Here is a 17,579-nt window from a genome sequence, read left to right on the forward strand (position 1 = left end):
CCTGCCTGGCTGGCAGACGTCCTCTTGGTGACGTTGGCCCTCTGGTGGCAGTTTTACCCTGCTGGGAGCCTCCTCCCCTTGGTGATGAGGGCCCTCTTGCGTCAGGCCCTAACTGATGGTCTTTCCACATTTTCTGATGTGTGCCCTGTGGTGCGACAACACTCCTGCCAGATTCCCATCGCCATGGGGATGTAGGGCTTCTGCCCCGTTGTCCCAAAGACTGGGTTGCTCACAGTCTCATGATGTGGGTCCTCTGGTGTGAGTTCACTCTGTCCTGGATCCCATAGCCTCGGTGCGTTTGGCCACCTGCTGGGAGGTGCCAACTGCTGGATTCCTCACATTTTTTTTCTATGGGCTCTCTGTTGTGAGGCTATCCCTGCTTACCTCATTCCCAGCCCATTTGTGTTGTGGGTCCTCTGGATTGAGGCCACACGTGCTGGGTTCCTCACCTTTCGATGATGTGGCCCGACTGGTGTGAGGACACTCCTGCCTTGTTCCCATCCCATTGGTGATGTAGGCCCTCTGGTGAGAGTCTGATCCTGTCTTGGTTCCTCACCCTTCTGTGAGGTGGGTCCTCTGCTGTGAGGTCACTCCTGCCTAACTGGCACACGTCCCCTTGGCAAGGTGGGCCCTCTGGTAGCAGTTGGATCCTGCTTGGAGCCTCCACCCATGGGTGATGTGGGCACTCTTGTGTCAGGCCCTAACTCCTGGGCTCCCCACGTTTTCTGATGTGCGCCCAGTGATGCCAGTACACTCCTGCCACGTTCCCATCCCCATGGGGATGTGTGCCTTCTGCTCTGAGGTCCCACCGGCTAGGTTGCTCACAGTTTCATGATGTGGGCTCTCTGGTGTGAGTCCACTCCGCCCTGTATCCCATAGTGTCTGGGCTGTGGGCCGCCTGCTGGGAGGTTACAGCTACTGGATTCCTCACCATTTTTATTCTATGGTCCCTCTGTTGTGTGGCAACTCCTGCCTGCCTTAGTTCCCAAAACTTGGTGATGTGGATCCTCTTTTTTTGAGGCCAAGTGTGCTGGGTTCCTCACCTTTCCATGATGTGGCCCAACTGGTGTGAGGCTACTTCTTCCTGGTTGACATTCCCTTGGTGATGTGGGTCCTCTGGTGAGAGTCTGATCCTGGCTGTGCTCCTCAACCTTCTGTGAGGTGGGCCCTCTGCTGTGAGGTCACTCCTGCCTGCCTGTCACACGTCGCTGTGATGATGTGGGCCCTACTGTGGCAGTTGGAGCCTGCTGCCATCCTCCTCCCCTCAGTGATGAGGCCCCTCTGGCCTCAGGCCCTAACTGCTGGGCTCCCCACATTTTTCGATGTCCAACCAGTGGTGCAAGGACACTCCTGCCAGGTTCCCGTCCCCATGTCGATGTTGACTTTCTGCTCTGTGGTCCAACGCCTGGGATGCTCACAGTTTCATGATGTGGGCCCTCTGGTGTGAGTACACACCGGCCTGGATCCCATAGCCTCGGTGCTCTAGGCCACCTGCTAGGAGGTTCCTACTGCTGGATACCTCACATTTTATTCTATGGGCACTCTGTTGTGAAGCTACTCCTGCCTGCCTCACTCCCAGCCACTTGGTGATGTTAGTCCTCTGGATTGAGGACACATATGCTGGGTTAATCACCTTTCGATGATGTGGCACCACTGGTACGAGGACATCCCTGCCTTGTTCCCATCCCCTTGGTGATGTGCGCCCTCTGGTGAGAGTCTGATCCTTGCTCGGTTCCTCAGCCTTCTGTGAGGTGGTCCCTCTGCTGTGAGGTCACTCCTGCCTGGCTGGCACACGTCGCCTTGATGACGTGGGCTCTGTGGTGGCATTTAAAGCCTGCGGGGTGTGTCGTCCCCTCGGTGATGAGGGCCCTCTGGGGTCAGGCCGTAACTTCTGGGCTCCCCACATTTTCTGATGTGTACCCAGTAGAGCGAGGACACACCTGCCAGTTTCCCATCCCCATGGTGATGTGGGCCTTCTGCTCTGAAGTCCCAACGGCTGGGTTGCTCACACTTTCATGATGTGGGCTCTCTGGTGTCAGTTCACTCCGTCCTGGATCCCAGAGCCTCGGTGCTCTGGGCCTCCTGCTGGGAGGTTCCAATTGCTGGTTTCCTCGTATTTATATTCTATGGGCCCTCTGTTGTGAGGCTATTCCTGCCTGCCTCATTGCCACACACTTTGTTTTGGGGGTCCTCTGGTTTGAGGCCACATGTGCCGGGTTCCTCACCTTACGATGATGTGGCCCCACTGGTGTGAGAACACTCCTGCCTGGTTCCCATCCCCTTGGTGTTGTGGGCCCTCTGGTGAGAGTCTGATCCTGGCTGGGCTCCTCAACCTTCTGTGAGGGGGGACCTCTGCTGTGAGGTCACACTTTACTGGCTGGCACTCATCGCCTTGGCAATGTGGGTCATCTGATGACATTTGGAGCTTTCTGGGAGCCTCCTCCTCTCAGTGATGAGGGCCCTCTGGCGTCAGGCCCTGACTGCTGGCCTCCAAACATGTTCTGATGTGCGCCCAGGGGTGCGAGGACACTCCTGTCAGGTTCCCATCCTCTTGGGGATGTGGGCCTTCTGCTCTGAGGACCCAACGGCTGGGTTCCTCAGAGTTTCAGGATGTGGGCCCTCTGGTGTGAGTTCACTATGGACTGGATCCCATAGCCTCGGTGCTCTGGGGCACCTGCTGGGAGGTTCCAACTCTTGTATTCCTCACCTTTTTTTATTCTTTTTGCCTTCTGTTGTGAGGCTACTCCTTCCTGGCTCACTCCCAGCCCCTTGAAGATGTGGGTCCTCTGGTTTGAGGACACATGTGCTGGGTTCTTCACCTTTCGAGGATGTGGACCCACTGATGTGAGGACACTCCTGCCTGGTTCCCATCCTCTTCGTGAGGTGGGCCCTCTGGTGAAAGTCTGATCCTAGCTGGGTTCCTCAAGCTTCTGTGAGGTGGACCCTGTGCTGTGAGGTCACTCCTGCCTGGTTGGCACACGTCCCCTTGGCAACGTGGGCCCTCTGGTGTCAGTTGGATCCTGCTGGGATTCACATCCCCTCTTTGATGAGGGCCCTCTGGCGTCAGGCCCTAACTTCTGGGCTCCCTACAATTTCTGATGTGCACCCACTGGTGCGAGGACACGCCTGCCAGTTTCCCATCCCCATGGGGATGTAGGACTTCTGCTCTGAAGTCCCAAAGTCTGGCTTTATCACAGTTTCATGATGTGGGCCCTCTGGTGAGAGTCTGATCCTGGCTGGGTACCTCACCCTAGTGTCAGGTGGGCCCTCTGCTGTGAGGACATTCCTGCCTGGCTGGCTCACGTCACCTTGGTGACGTGGACCCTCTGGTGGCAGTTGCACCCGGCTGGGAGCCTCCTCCCCTCAGTGATGAGGGCCCTCTGGTTTCAGGGCCTTCCTTCTGGGCTCCCCACATTTTCTGATGTGCGTCCAGTGGTGCGAGGACACTCCTGCAAGGTTCCCATCACCATGGGGTTGTGGGCCTTCTGCTCTGAGGTCTCAAGAGCTGGCTTGCTCACAGTTTCATGATGTGGGCCCTCTGCTGTGAGTTCACTCCGGCCTTGATCCCATAGCCTCAGTGCTGTGGGCCACCTGATGGGAAGATCCAGCTGCTGAATTCCTCACTCTTTTAATTCTATCGACTCTCCGTTGTGAGGTTACTCCTGCCTGACTCTCTTCCAGCCCTTTGGTGATGTGGTTCCTCTGGTTTGATGCCACATGTGCTGGGTTGCTCACCTTTCGATGATATGGCCCCTCTGTTCTGAGGAAACTCCTGCCTCATACCCATCCCCTTGGTTATGTGGGAACTCTGGTGAGAGTGTGATCCTGGCTGGTTTCCTCACCCTTCTGTGAGGAGCGCCCTCTGCTGTGAGGTCACACCTACCTGGCTGGTACAGGTTGCCTTGGTGTCGTGGGCAGTCTGGTGGCACTTGGTGGCTGCTGGGATCCTCCTCCCCCCGGTTATGAGTGTCCTCTTGCATCGGGCACTAAGAGCTGGGTTCTCCACATTTTCTGATGTGCTCCCAGTGGTTCGAGGACACTCCTGCCTGGTTCCCATCCCCATGGGGATGTGGGCCTTCTGCTCTCAGGTCCCAACGGCTGGGTTGCTCACAATTTCATGATGTGGGCTCTCTGGTGTGAGTTCAATCCTGCCTGGATCCCATAGCCTTGGTGCGCCAGGCCACCTGCTGGGAGATTCCAACAACTGGATTCCTCACCTTGTTCATTCTATGGCCCCTGTGTTGTGAGACTACTCCTGCCTGCCTCACCCGCAGCCCCTTGGTGATGAGGGTCCTCTGGTTTGAGGCCACATGTGCTAGTTTCCTCACCTTTTGATGATGTGGCCCCACTGGTGTGAGGACACTCCTGCCTGGTTCCCATTCTCTTGGTGATGTGGGCCGTCTGGTGACAGTCTGATACTGATTGGGTTCCTCAACCTTCTGTGAGGTCGCCCTCTGCTGTGAGGACATTCCTGCCTGGCTGGCTCACGTCACCTTGGTGACGTGGACCCTCTGGTGGCAGTTGCACCCGGCTGGGAGCCTCCTCCCCTCGGTGATGAGGGCCCTCTGGTTTCAGGGCCTTACATCTGGGCTCCCCACATTTTCTGATGTGCGCCCAGTGGTGCGAAGAAACTCCTGCCAGATTCCCATCACCATGGGGATGTGGGCCTTCTGCTCTGAGGTCCCAACAGCTGGCTTGCTCACAGTTTCATGATGTGGGCCCTCTGCTGTGAGATCACTCCAGCCTTGATCCCATAGCCTCAGTGCTGTGGGCCACCTGATGGGAAGATCCAGCTGCTGAATTCCTCACTCTTTTAATTCTATTGACTCTCCATTGTGAGGCTACTCCTGCCTGACTCTCTTCCAGCCCTTTGGTGATGTGGTTCCTCTGGTTTGATGCCACATGTGCTGGGTTGCTCACCTTTCGATGACATGGCCCCTCTGTTGTGAGGAAACTCCTGCCTTATACCCATCCCCTTGGTTATGTGGGACCTCTGGTGAGAGTCTGATCCTGGCTGTGTTCCTCACCCTTCCGTGCGGTGAGCCCTCTGCTGTGAGGTCACAAGTGCCTGGCTGGCACACGGCTCCTAGGCAACGTGGGCCCTCTGGTGGCACTTGGATCTGGCTGGGAGGCTCTCCCTTTGGTGATGAGGGCCCTCTTGCATCAGGCACTAGCTGCTCTGGGCTCACCACAATTTCGGATTTGCGTCCACTGGTGCGAAGACACTCCTCCCAAGTTGCCATCACCATGGGGATGTGGGAATTCTGCTCTGACGTCCCAACGGCTGGCTTGCTCACAGCTTCATGATGTGGGCCCTCTGGTGTGAGTTCACTCCGGCCTTGATCCCATAGCCTAGGTGCTCTGTGCCGCATGCAGGGAGGACGCAACTACTGGATTTCTCACCCTTTTAATTCTATGGGCGCTCTGTTGTGAGGCTACTCCTGCCTGCCTCATTCCCAGCCCCTTGGTGATGTGTGTCCTCTGGATTGAGGCCACACGTGCTGGGTTCCTCTACTTTCGATGATGTGGCCATACTGATGTGAGGAAATTCCTGCCTGGTTCCCATCCCCTTGGTGTTGTGAACCCTCTGGTGAGATTCTGATCCTGGCTGGGTTCCTCACCCTTGTGTGAGGTGGGCCCTCTTCTGTGAGGTCACTCCTGCCTGGCTGGCACACGTCACCTTGGCGACGCGGGCCCTCTAGTGGCAGGTGGATCCTGCTGGTGGCCTCGTCCCCTTGGTTATGAAGGCCCTCTACTGTTAGGCCCTAACTGCTGGGATTCCGACATATTCTGATGCGCGCCCAGTCGTGCGAGGACACTCCTGCAAGGTTCCCGTCCCAATGGGAATGTGGGCCTTGTGCTCTGAGGTCCCAAAGGCTGGGTTGCTTACAGTTTCATGATGTAGGCCCTCTGTTGTGACTTCACTCCTGCCTGGATCCCATAGCCTCGCTGTTCTGGGCTGCCTGCTCAGAGGTTCCAACTGCTGGTTTCCTCAACTTTTTATTCTATGGGCCCTATGTTGTGCGGCTACTCCTGCCTGCCTCATTCCCAGCCCATTGGTGATGTGGGTTCTCTGGTTTGAGGCCACATGTAATGGGTTCCTCACCTTTCGATATGTGGCCCCACTGGTGTGAGCACACTCCTGCCTATTTCCCATTCCCTTGGAGATGTGGGCCCTCTGGTGAGAGTGTGATCCTGGCTGGTTTCCTCACCCTTCTGTGAGGAGCGCCCTCTGCTGTGAGGTCACACCTACCTGGCTGGTACAGGTTGCCTTGGTGACGTGGGCCCTCTGGTGGCACTTGGAGGCTGCTGGGATCCTCCTCCCCTCGGTGATGAGTGTCCTCTTGCATCGGGCCCTAAGTGCTGGGTTCTCCACATTTTCTGATGTGCTCCCAGTGGTTCGAGGACACTTCTGCCTGGTTCCCATCCCCATGGGGATGTGGGCCTTCTGCTCTCAGGTCCCAACGGCTGGGTTGCTCACAATTTCATGATGTGGGCTCTCTGGTGCGAGTTCAATCCTGCCTGGATCCCATAGCCTTGGTGCGCCAGGCCGCCTGCTGGGAGATTCCAACAACTGGATTCCTCACCTTGTTCATTCTATGGGCCCTGTGTTGTGAGACTACTCCTGCCTGCCTCACCCGCAGCCCCTTGGTGATGTGGGTCCTCTGGTTTGAGGCCACATGTGCTAGTTTCCTCACCTTTTGATGATGTGGCCCCACTGGTGTGAGGACACTCCTGCCTGGTTCCCATTCCCTTGGTGATGTGGGCCGTCTGGTGACAGTCTGATCCTGATTGGGTTCCTCACCCTTCTGTGAGGTCACCCTCTGCTGTGAGGTCACTCCTGCCTGGCTGGCAGACGTCCTCTTGGTGACGTTGGCCCTCTGGTGGCAGTTTTACCCTGCTGGGAGCCTCCTCCCCTTGGTGATGAGGGCCCTCTTGCGTCAGGCCCTAACTGATGGTCTTTCCACATTTTCTGATGTGTGCCCTGTGGTGCGACAACACTCCTGCCAGATTCCCATCGCCATGGGGATGTGGGGCTTCTGCCCCGTTGTCCCAAAGACTGGGTTGCTCACAGTCTCATGATGTGGGTCCTCTGGTGTGAGTTCACTCTGTCCTGGATCCCATAGCCTCGGTGCGTTTGGCCACCTGCTGGGAGGTGCCAACTGCTGGATTCCTCACATTTTTTTTCTATGGGCTCTCTGTTGTGAGGCTATCCCTGCTTACCTCATTCCCAGCCCATTTGTGTTGTGGGTCCTCTGGATTGAGGCCACACGTGCTGGGTTCCTCACCTTTCGATGATGTGGCCCGACTGGTGTGAGGACACTCCTGCCTTGTTCCCATCCCATTGGTGATGTAGGCCCTCTGGTGAGAGTCTGATCCTGTCTTGGTTCCTCACCCTTCTGTGAGGTGGGTCCTCTGCTGTGAGGTCACTCCTGCCTAACTGGCACACGTCCCCTTGGCAAGGTGGGCCCTCTGGTAGCAGTTGGATCCTGCTTGGAGCCTCCACCCATGGGTGATGTGGGCACTCTTGTGTCAGGCCCTAACTCCTGGGCTCCCCACGTTTTCTGATGTGCGCCCAGTGATGCCAGTACACTCCTGCCACGTTCCCATCCCCATGGGGATGTGTGCCTTCTGCTCTGAGGTCCCACCGGCTAGGTTGCTCACAGTTTCATGATGTGGGCTCTCTGGTGTGAGTCCACTCCGCCCTGTATCCCATAGTGTCTGGGCTGTGGGCCGCCTGCTGGGAGGTTACAGCTACTGGATTCCTCACCATTTTTATTCTATGGTCCCTCTGTTGTGTGGCAACTCCTGCCTGCCTTAGTCCCCAAAACTTGGTGATGTGGATCCTCTTTTTTTGAGGCCAAGTGTGCTGGGTTCCTCACCTTTCCATGATGTGGCCCAACTGGTGTGAGGCTACTTCTTCCTGGTTGACATTCCCTTGGTGATGTGGGTCCTCTGGTGAGAGTCTGATCCTGGCTGTGTTCCTCAACCTTCTGTGAGGTGGGCCCTCTGCTGTGAGGTCACTCCTGCCTGCCTGTCACACGTCGCTGTGATGATGTGGGCCCTACTGTGGCAGTTGGAGCCTGCTGCCATCCTCCTCCCCTCAGTGATGAGGCCCCTCTGGCCTCAGGCCCTAACTGCTGGGCTCCCCACATTTTTCGATGTCCAACCAGTGGTGCAAGGACACTCCTGCCAGGTTCCCGTCCCCATGTCGATGTTGACTTTCTGCTCTGTGGTCCAACGCCTGGGATGCTCACAGTTTCATGATGTGGGCCCTCTGGTGTGAGTACACACCGGCCTGGATCCCATAGCCTCGGTGCTCTAGGCCACCTGCTAGGAGGTTCCTACTGCTGGATACCTCACATTTTATTCTATGGGCACTCTGTTGTGAAGCTACTCCTGCCTGCCTCACTCCCAGCCACTTGGTGATGTTAGTCCTCTGGATTGAGGACACATATGCTGGGTTAATCACCTTTCGATGATGTGGCACCACTGGTACGAGGACATCCCTGCCTTGTTCCCATCCCCTTGGTGATGTGCGCCCTCTGGTGAGAGTCTGATCCTTGCTCGGTTCCTCAGCCTTCTGTGAGGTGGTCCCTCTGCTGTGAGGTCACTCCTGCCTGGCTGGCACACGTCGCCTTGATGACGTGGGCTCTGTGGTGGCATTTAAAGCCTGCGGGGTGTGTCGTCCCCTCGGTGATGAGGGCCCTCTGGGGTCAGGCCGTAACTTCTGGGCTCCCCACATTTTCTGATGTGTACCCAGTAGAGCGAGGACACACCTGCCAGTTTCCCATCCCCATGGTGATGTGGGCCTTCTGCTCTGAAGTCCCAACGGCTGGGTTGCTCACACTTTCATGATGTGGGCTCTCTGGTGTCAGTTCACTCCGTCCTGGATCCCAGAGCCTCGGTGCTCTGGGCCTCCTGCTGGGAGGTTCCAATTGCTGGTTTCCTCATATTTATATTCTATGGGCCCTCTGTTGTGAGGCTATTCCTGCCTGCCTCATTGCCACACACTTTGTTTTGGGGGTCCTCTGGTTTGAGGCCACATGTGCCGGGTTCCTCACCTTACGATGATGTGGCCCCACTGGTGTGAGAACACTCCTGCCTGGTTCCCATCCCCTTGGTGTTGTGGGCCCTCTGGTGAGAGTCTGATCCTGGCTGGGCTCCTCAACCTTCTGTGAGGGGGGACCTCTGCTGTGAGGTCACACTTTACTGGCTGGCACTCATCGCCTTGGCAATGTGGGTCATCTGATGACATTTGGAGCTTTCTGGGAGCCTCCTCCTCTCAGTGATGAGGGCCCTCTGGCGTCAGGCCCTGACTGCTGGCCTCCAAACATGTTCTGATGTGCGCCCAGGGGTGCGAGGACACTCCTGTCAGGTTCCCATCCTCTTGGGGATGTGGGCCTTCTGCTCTGAGGACCCAACGGCTGGGTTCCTCAGAGTTTCAGGATGTGGGCCCTCTGGTGTGAGTTCACTATGGACTGGATCCCATAGCCTCGGTGCTCTGGGGCACCTGCTGGGAGGTTCCAACTCTTGTATTCCTCACCTTTTTTTATTCTTTTTGCCTTCTGTTGTGAGGCTACTCCTTCCTGGCTCACTCCCAGCCCCTTGAAGATGTGGGTCCTCTGGTTTGAGGACACATGTGCTGGGTTCTTCACCTTTCGAGGATGTGGACCCACTGATGTGAGGACACTCCTGCCTGGTTCCCATCCTCTTCGTGAGGTGGGCCCTCTGGTGAAAGTCTGATCCTAGCTGGGTTCCTCAAGCTTCTGTGAGGTGGACCCTGTGCTGTGAGGTCACTCCTGCCTGGTTGGCACACGTCCCCTTGGCAACGTGGGCCCTCTGGTGTCAGTTGGATCCTGCTGGGATTCACATCCCCTCTTTGATGAGGGCCCTCTGGCGTCAGGCCCTAACTTCTGGGCTCCCTACAATTTCTGATGTGCACCCACTGGTGCGAGGACACGCCTGCCAGTTTCCCATCCCCATGGGGATGTAGGACTTCTGCTCTGAAGTCCCAAAGGCTGGCTTTCTCACAGTTTCATGATGTGGGCCCTCTGGTGAGAGTCTGATCCTGGCTGGGTACCTCATCCTACTGTCAGGTGGGCCCTCTGCTGTGAGGACATTCCTGCCTGGCTGGCTCACGTCACCTTGGTGACGTGGACCCTCTGGTGGCAGTTGCACCCGGCTGGGAGCCTCCTCCCCTCAGTGATGAGGGCCCTCTGGTTTCAGGGCCTTCCTTCTGGGCTCCCCACATTTTCTGATGTGCGCCCAGTGGTGCGAGGACACTCCTGCAAGGTTCCCATCACCATGGGGTTGTGGGCCTTCTGCTCTGAGGTCTCAAGAGCTGGCTTGCTCACAGTTTCATGATGTGGGCCCTCTGCTGTGAGTTCACTCCGGCCTTGATCCCATAGCCTCAGTGCTGTGGGCCACCTGATGGGAAGACCCAGCTGCTGAATTCCTCACTCTTTTAATTCTATCGACTCTCCGTTGTGAGGTTACTCCTGCCTGACTCTCTTCCAGCCCTTTGGTGATGTGGTTCCTCTGGTTTGATGCCACATGTGCTGGGTTGCTCACCTTTCGATGATATGGCCCCTCTGTTGTGAGGAAACTCCTGCCTCATACCCATCCCCTTGGTTATGTGGGACCTCTGGTGAGAGTGTGATCCTGGCTGGTTTCCTCACCCTTCTGTGAGGAGCGCCCTCTGCTGTGAGGTCACACCTACCTGGCTGGTACAGGTTGCCTTGGTGACGTGGGCCCTCTGGTGGCACTTGGAGGCTGCTGGGATCCTCCTCCCCTCGGTGATGAGTGTCCTCTTGCATCGGGCCCTAAGTGCTGGGTTCTCCACATTTTCTGATGTGCTCCCAGTGGTTCGAGGACACTCCTGCCTGGTTCCCATCCCCATGGGGATGTGGGCCTTCTGCTCTCAGGTCCCAACGGCTGGGTTGCTCACAATTTCATGATGTGGGCTCTCTGGTGTGAGTTCAATCCTGCCTGGATCCCATAGCCTTGGTGCGCCAGGCCACCTGCTGGGAGATTCCAACAACTGGATTCCTCACCTTGTTCATTCTATGGGCCCTGTGTTGTGAGACTACTCCTGCCTGCCTCACCCGCAGCCCCTTGGTGATGAGGGTCCTCTGGTTTGAGGCCACATGTGCTAGTTTCCTCACCTTTTGATGATGTGGCCCCACTGGTGTGAGGACACTCCTGCCTGGTTCCCATTCCCTTGGTGATGTGGGCCGTCTGGTGACAGTCTGATACTGATTGGGTTCCTCAACCTTCTGTGAGGTCGCCCTCTGCTGTGAGGACATTCCTGCCTGGCTGGCTCACGTCACCTTGGTGACGTGGACCCTCTGGTGGCAGTTGCACCCGGCTGGGAGCCTCCTTCCCTCGGTGATGAGGGCCCTCTGGTTTCAGGGCCTTACATCTGGGCTCCCCACATTTTCTGATGTGCGCCCAGTGGTGCGAAGAAACTCCTGCCAGGTTCCCATCACCATGGGGATGTGGGCCTTCTGCTCTGAGGTCCCAACAGCTGGCTTGCTCACAGTTTCATGATGTGGGCCCTCTGCTGTGAGATCACTCCGGCCTTGATCCCATAGCCTCAGTGCTGTGGGCCACCTGATGGGAAGATCCAGCTGCTGAATTCCTCACTCTTTTAATTCTATTGACTCTCCATTGTGAGGCTACTCCTGCCTGACTCTCTTCCAGCCCTTTGGTGATGTGGTTCCTCTGGTTTGATGCCACATGTGCTGGGTTGCTCACCTTTCGATGACATGGCCCCTCTGTTGTGAGGAAACTCCTGCCTTATACCCATCCCCTTGGTTATGTGGGACCTCTGGTGAGAGTCTGATCCTGGCTGTGTTCCTCACCCTTCCGTGCGGTGAGCCCTCTGCTGTGAGGTCACAAGTGCCTGGCTGGCACATGGCTCCTAGGCAACGTGGGCCCTCTGGTGGCACTTGGATCTGGCTGGGAGTCTCTCCCTTTGGTGATGAGGGCCCTCTTGCATCAGGCACTAGCTGCTCTGGGCTCACCACAATTTCGGATTTGCGTCCACTGGTGCGAAGACACTCCTCCCAAGTTGCCATCACCATGGGGATGTGGGAATTCTGCTCTGACGTCCCAACGGCTGGCTTGCTCACAGCTTCATGATGTGGGCCCTCTGGTGTGAGTTCACTCCGGCCTTGATCCCATAGCCTAGGTGCTCTGGGCCGCATGCAGGGAGGACGCAACTACTGGATTTCTCACCCTTTTAATTCTATGGGCGCTCTGTTGTGAGGCTACTCCTGCCTGCCTCATTCCCAGCCCCTTGGTGATGTGTGTCCTCTGGATTGAGGCCACACGTGCTGGGTTCCTCTACTTTCGATGATGTGGCCATACTGATGTGAGGAAATTCCTGCCTGGTTCCCATCCCCTTGGTGTTGTGAACCCTCTGGTGAGATTCTGATCCTGGCTGGGTTCCTCACCCTTGTGTGAGGTGGGCCCTCTTCTGTGAGGTCACTCCTGCCTGGCTGGCACACGTCACCTTGGCGACGCGGGCCCTCTAGTGGCAGGTGGATCCTGCTGGTGGCCTCGTCCCCTTGGTTATGAAGGCCCTCTACTGTTAGGCCCTAACTGCTGGGATTCCGACATATTCTGATGTGCGCCCAGTCGTGCGAGGACACTCCTGCAAGGTTCCCGTCCCAATGGGAATGTGGGCCTTCTGCTCTGAGGTCCCAAAGGCTGGGTTGCTTACAGTTTCATGATGTAGGCCCTCTGTTGTGACTTCACTCCTGCCTGGATCCCATAGCCTCGCTGTTCTGGGCTGCCTGCTCAGAGGTTCCAACTGCTGGTTTCCTCAACTTTTTATTCTATAGGCCCTATGTTGTGCGGCTACTCCTGCCTGCCTCATTCCCAGCCCATTGGTGATGTGGGTTCTCTGGTTTGAGGCCACATGTAATGGGTTCCTCACCTTTCGATATGTGGCCCCACTGGTGTGAGCACACTCCTGCCTATTTCCCATTCCCTTGGAGATGTGGGCCCTCTGGTGAGAGTGTGATCCTGGCTGGTTTCCTCACCCTTCTGTGAGGAGCGCCCTCTGCTGTGAGGTCACACCTACCTGGCTGGTACAGGTTGCCTTGGTGACGTGGGCCCTCTGGTGGCACTTGGAGGCTGCTGGGATCCTCCTCCCCTCGGTGATGAGTGTCCTCTTGCATCGGGCCCTAAGTGCTGGGTTCTCCACATTTTCTGATGTGCTCCCAGTGGTTCGAGGACACTTCTGCCTGGTTCCCATCCCCATGGGGATGTGGGCCTTCTGCTCTCAGGTCCCAACGGCTGGGTTGCTCACAATTTCATGATGTGGGCTCTCTGGTGTGAGTTCAATCCTGCCTGGATCCCATAGCCTTGGTGCGCCAGGCCGCCTGCTGGGAGATTCCAACAACTGGATTCCTCACCTTGTTCATTCTATGGGCCCTGTGTTGTGAGACTACTCCTGCCTGCCTCACCCGCAGCCCCTTGGTGATGTGGGTCCTCTGGTTTGAGGCCACATGTGCTAGTTTCCTCACCTTTTGATGATGTGGCCCCACTGGTGTGAGGACACTCCTGCCTGGTTCCCATTCCCTTGGTGATGTGGGCCGTCTGGTGACAGTCTGATCCTGATTGGGTTCCTCACCCTTCTGTGAGGTCGCCCTCTGCTGTGAGGTCACTCCTGCCTGGCTGGCAGACGTCCTCTTGGTGACGTTGGCCCTCTGGTGGCAGTTTTACCCTGCTGGGAGCCTCCTCCCCTTGGTGATGAGGGCCCTCTTGCGTCAGGCCCTAACTGATGGTCTTTCCACATTTTCTGATGTGTGCCCTGTGGTGCGACAACACTCCTGCCAGATTCCCATCGCCATGGGGATGTGGGGCTTCTGCCCCGTTGTCCCAAAGACTGGGTTGCTCACAGTCTCATGATGTGGGTCCTCTGGTGTGAGTTCACTCTGTCCTGGATCCCATAGCCTCGGTGCGTTTGGCCACCTGCTGGGAGGTGCCAACTGCTGGATTCCTCACATTTTTTTTCTATGGGCTCTCTGTTGTGAGGCTATCCCTGCTTACCTCATTCCCAGCCCATTTGTGTTGTGGGTCCTCTGGATTGAGGCCACACGTGCTGGGTTCCTCACCTTTCGATGATGTGGCCCGACTGGTGTGAGGACACTCCTGCCTTGTTCCCATCCCATTGGTGATGTAGGCCCTCTGGTGAGAGTCTGATCCTGTCTTGGTTCCTCACCCTTCTGTGAGGTGGGTCCTCTGCTGTGAGGTCACTCCTGCCTAACTGGCACACGTCCCCTTGGCAAGGTGGGCCCTCTGGTAGCAGTTGGATCCTGCTTGGAGCCTCCACCCATGGGTGATGTGGGCACCCTTGTGTCAGGCCCTAACTCCTGGGCTCCCCACGTTTTCTGATGTGCGCCCAGTGATGCCAGTACACTCCTGCCACGTTCCCATCCCCATGGGGATGTGTGCCTTCTGCTCTGAGGTCCCACCGGCTAGGTTGCTCACAGTTTCATGATGTGGGCTCTCTGGTGTGAGTCCACTCCGCCCTGTATCCCATAGTGTCTGGGCTGTGGGCCGCCTGCTGGGAGGTTACAGCTACTGGATTCCTCACCATTTTTATTCTATGGTCCCTCTGTTGTGTGGCAACTCCTGCCTGCCTTAGTCCCCAAAACTTGGTGATGTGGATCCTCTTTTTTTGAGGCCAAGTGTGCTGGGTTCCTCACCTTTCCATGATGTGGCCCAACTGGTGTGAGGCTACTTCTTCCTGGTTGACATTCCCTTGGTGATGTGGGTCCTCTGGTGAGAGTCTGATCCTGGCTGTGTTCCTCAACCTTCTGTGAGGTGGGCCCTCTGCTGTGAGGTCACTCCTGCCTGCCTGTCACACGTCGCTGTGATGATGTGGGCCCTACTGTGGCAGTTGGAGCCTGCTGCCATCCTCCTCCCCTCAGTGATGAGGCCCCTCTGGCCTCAGGCCCTAACTGCTGGGCTCCCCACATTTTTCGATGTCCAACCAGTGGTGCAAGGACACTCCTGCCAGGTTCCCGTCCCCATGTCGATGTTGACTTTCTGCTCTGTGGTCCAACGCCTGGGATGCTCACAGTTTCATGATGTGGGCCCTCTGGTGTGAGTACACACCGGCCTGGATCCCATAGCCTCGGTGCTCTAGGCCACCTGCTAGGAGGTTCCTACTGCTGGATACCTCACATTTTATTCTATGGGCACTCTGTTGTGAAGCTACTCCTGCCTGCCTCACTCCCAGCCACTTGGTGATGTTAGTCCTCTGGATTGAGGACACATATGCTGGGTTAATCACCTTTCGATGATGTGGCACCACTGGTACGAGGACATCCCTGCCTTGTTCCCATCCCCTTGGTGATGTGCGCCCTCTGGTGAGAGTCTGATCCTTGCTCGGTTCCTCAGCCTTCTGTGAGGTGGTCCCTCTGCTGTGAGGTCACTCCTGCCTGGCTGGCACACGTCGCCTTGATGACGTGGGCTCTGTGGTGGCATTTAAAGCCTGCGGGGTGTGTCGTCCCCTCGGTGATGAGGGCCCTCTGGGGTCAGGCCGTAACTTCTGGGCTCCCCACATTTTCTGATGTGTACCCAGTAGAGCGAGGACACACCTGCCAGTTTCCCATCCCCATGGTGATGTGGGCCTTCTGCTCTGAAGTCCGAACGGCTGGGTTGCTCACACTTTCATGATGTGGGCTCTCTGGTGTCAGTTCACTCCGTCCTGGATCCCAGAGCCTCGGTGCTCTGGGCCTCTTGCTGGGAGGTTCCAATTGCTGGTTTCCTCGTATTTATATTCTATGGGCCCTCTGTTGTGAGGCTATTCCTGCCTGCCTCATTGCCACACACTTTGTTTTGGGGGTCCTCTGGTTTGAGGCCACATGTGCCGGGTTCCTCACCTTACGATGATGTGGCCCCACTGGTGTGAGAACACTCCTGCCTGGTTCCCATCCCCTTGGTGTTGTGGGCCCTCTGGTGAGAGTCTGATCCTGGCTGGGCTCCTCAACCTTCTGTGAGGGGGGACCTCTGCTGTGAGGTCACACTTTACTGGCTGGCACTCATCGCCTTGGCAATGTGGGTCATCTGATGACATTTGGAGCTTTCTGGGAGCCTCCTCCTCTCAGTGATTAGGGTCCTCTGGCGTCAGACCCTGACTGCTGGCCTCCAAACATGTTCTGATGTGCGCCCAGGGGTGCGAGGACACTCCTGTCAGGTTCCCATCCTCTTGGGGATGTGGGCCTTCTGCTCTGAGGACCCAACGGCTGGGTTCCTCAGAGTTTCAGGATGTGGGCCCTCTGGTGTGAGTTCACTATGGACTGGATCCCATAGCCTCGGTGCTCTGGGCCGCCTGCTGGGAGGTTCCAACTCTTGTATTCCTCACCTTTTTTTATTCTTTTTGCCTTCTGTTGTGAGGCTACTCCTTCCTGGCTCACTCCCAGCCCCTTGAAGATGTGGGTCCTCTGGTTTGAGGACACATGTGCTGGGTTCTTCACCTTTCGAGGATGTGGCCCCACTGATGTGAGGACACTCCTGCCTGGTTCCCATCCTCTTCGTGAGGTGGGCCCTCTGGTGAAAGTCTGATCCTAGCTGGGTTCCTCAAGCTTCTGTGAGGTGGACCCTGTGCTGTGAGGTCACTCCTGCCTGGTTGGCACACGTCCCCTTGGCAACGTGGGCCCTCTGGTGTCAGTTGGATCCTGCTGGGATTCTCATCCCCTCTTTGATGAGGGCCCTCTGGCGTCAGGCCCTAACTTCTGGGCTCCCTACAATTTCTGATGTGCACCCACTGGTGCGAGGACACGCCTGCCAGTTTCCCATCCCAATGGGGATGTAGGACTCCTGCTCTGAAGTCCCAAAGGCTGGCTTTCTCACACTTTCATGATGTGGGCCCTCTGGTGAGAGTCTGATCCTGGCTGGGTACCTCACCCTACTGTCAGGTGGGCCCTCTGCTGTGAGGACATTCCTGCCTGGCTGGCTCACGTCACCTTGGTGACGTGGACCCTCTGGTGGCAGTTGCACCCGGCTGGGAGCCTCCTCCCCTCGGTGATGAGGGCCCTCTGGTTTCAGGGCCTTACATCTGGGCTCCCCACATTTTCTGATGTGCGCCCAGTGGTGCCAAGACACTCCTGCAAGGTTCCCATCACCATGGGGATGTGGGCCTTCTGCTCTGAGGTCCCAACAGCTGGCTTGCTCACAGTTTCATGATGTGGGCCCTCTGCTGTGAGTTCACTCCGGCCTTGATCCCATAGCCTCAGTGCTGTGGGCCACCTGATGGGAAGACCCAGCTGCTGAATAACTCACTCTTTTAATTCTATCGACTCTCCCTTGTGAGGCTACTCCTGCCTGACTCTCTTCCAGCCCTTTGGTGATGTGGTTCCTCTGGTTTGATGCCACATGTGCTGGGTTGCTCACCTTTCGATGACATGGCCCCTCTGTTGTGAGGAAACTCCTGCCTCATACCTATCCCCTTGGTTATGTGGGACCTCTGGTGACAGTCTGATCCTGGCTGTGTTCCTCACCCTTCCGTGCGGTGAGCCCTCTGCTGTGAGGTCACAAGTGCCTGGCTGGCACACGGC

Source organism: Delphinapterus leucas, chromosome 21 (assembly GCF_059928025.1).
Source record: "Delphinapterus leucas isolate spDelLeu-1000000601 "Yukka" chromosome 21, BTC_Dleu_Yukka2, whole genome shotgun sequence".
Lineage (NCBI taxonomy): Eukaryota > Metazoa > Chordata > Mammalia > Artiodactyla > Monodontidae > Delphinapterus > Delphinapterus leucas.